Consider the following 2,401-nt stretch of genomic DNA (forward strand, 5'->3'; position numbering starts at 1 on the left):
TATATATATATATATGAAGAAATTGATATATAATAAAAATAGAAGCAAAATCGCATAAAGCAACAGCAGCATAAACAGGATGAATGGGAAGAGACTCTGGGGTCCAGGGAAATATGCTCAATGTGCAATAAACACCAGTATGGGAAAATCTAATCTAGCTTAATTTCTTAAAAATCAAAACTGGAAATCCTTGTCTCCAGCAGGGTAACCCAGCCTTTCCAACTTGCTGTCCTTCCCACAGAGCAGGCACTCGAGAGGTGGGATGTGAACAGTTGTTAAGGCCTGGGGAGAAGGAAGGGGCAAGGGGCAGGCTGCTGCTGAGGGGGCAGATGGGGAAGCGCCCCAGCACTGCAAGGAGGGGGCTCCATGGCTGCCCTAGGGGCCCAGCCGTCCTGTCACATTGTTTGATTTGGGCCCCTTTTATGTTAATTATGATGATACCTGTTTCTCCAGCTCTTTGCACCTTAAACCACCCCCAGGAAAACACTCGGTTTGGGGGGTTTCATTGTTTTGTTTCTTTGGGGCAGGTTGTTTTGTGGTGTGTACAAATTATATGAAAATTGTGTTTCACTGTGGCATTGTCATGAATGCAGATGACAGGCTTTGATCAAACTGAGCACAGTTTCTTCTCTTACCCTTAATGCCCACACACACCCCAGGTTTGGAAATGCACAGGGGCTCGCTGAAGAGTCTATGGTGTTCACTGCTCTTTCTGGGGGCTCCACAGGAACCCCACTCCTGATTCAACTGCCTGCTGTAGGAAGAACACTCTAGAACTCCACTGCCCCTTCACCCTAGGTGTCCACAGATAGCCCTCACTCACACCCAACAGGGGGAGCACAGAGTTGAGCTGCATCTCCTTTGACCAGGCAGAAGCAAGGGGATCAAGACCAGCTTGATCAACATGACCAGTTCCAGGACATTTGGGACTGCAGGAAGACACTGTCTCACACACACACACACACACACACACACACACACACATACACACACACAAATTACAACAGAACAAATCATTGATACAACAGGGTAGAAGTTTGAGGACTTATATATTGAGTGAAAAGAGCAGATCTCAAAAGGTCACACGATCTATTATTCTATCCATAGCACATCCTTGAAATATGAAATTACGGACTATAGATTGTTGGGTGGGTCAGGAGAGGTCAATGAGGACGACCGTGAGGAAGCCGCTGGAAGGACAGTGCGATGAGGCTGTTTCCACCCTCACTGGGTGATGGCTGTGTAAGTATGTGATAGAAATAGGTCACCCTCTTGTCAGTTTCCTGGTGGAAGGTGGCCCTATTGGGGAAACTAGAAAAAGGTACGTGGGTATTCTGTGTACGTTCAAAACTACCTGTGACTCTACAACTAAAATAGAAAACTCTTAAATGCAAGCACAGGCTAAAAGATTATATTTACAACCTATGAATGAAAGGCTTAGTTTCTGAAATACAAATAAATCTTCCAAGCCATTTAGATAGAACAAACAACAAGCAGAGAATGGGGAAAAGGGAGGCAATGGGGAAATCAGCGAAGAGGAAACCGAGTGGGTCAGGAAACATCCGAGAAGGTGGCCGAGCCTCAGAGTACCAGGAAACGGGAAGAAAGACACAGATGTCTCTCTGCTCTCTAACCTGAAAACATCTGGATCAGGATGAAGGTTTTACCACAGTGTAGACAACTTGTCAGGGTGGTTAAGAACACTGGTTGTTCTTGCAGAAGACCTGGGTTTGAATCCCAGCACCCACATGGCAGCTAACAACTGTCAGTAACTCCAGTCCCAGGGGATCCGACAGCCTCTTCTGTCCTTGCGGGCATTGCAGGACACAGGTGCACTTACCTACATGCAGGCATTACACGCATACACATAAAATAAAAAAATAAAAAAGAGAAAATATGCATGTCTGGGGCTGGAGAGATGGCTCAGTGGTTAAGAGCCAGTGACTGCTCTTGCAGAGGACCCGGGTTCACTTCCCAGAACCCAGATGGTGACTGACAACCATCTGTAACTCCAGTTCCAGGGGATCTGACACCATCTTCTGACCTCCATGGGCACTGCATGTCACAGGTGCACCTACCTACATGCAGGCATTACACTCATACACATAAAATGAAAATAATAAAATATTTTTTTAAAAAGAAGATACACATGTCAGACATGAAAATGGAAAGAAAATTATGTGGGACGTGGAAGAGGAGCCCAGGAGAGGTGCAGAGAACAAGACGGGAACGGTGGGACAGAGAAGAAGAACAAAATGTGTGATATGCTTGTTTGAAAGTGTCATCATTAGACTGAACATTTTATAATTATAATTTGATAATAAAAATAGTAGCCCATGGGATTCTTTTCTTTTCTTTTATTGGGGGGGATCTTTTTTTGAGACAGGATCTCCCCAGTAGC

This window comes from Nannospalax galili, unplaced genomic scaffold (assembly GCF_000622305.1).
Source record: "Nannospalax galili isolate Female #2095 unplaced genomic scaffold, S.galili_v1.0 scaffold363, whole genome shotgun sequence".
Taxonomy (NCBI): domain Eukaryota; kingdom Metazoa; phylum Chordata; class Mammalia; order Rodentia; family Spalacidae; genus Nannospalax; species Nannospalax galili.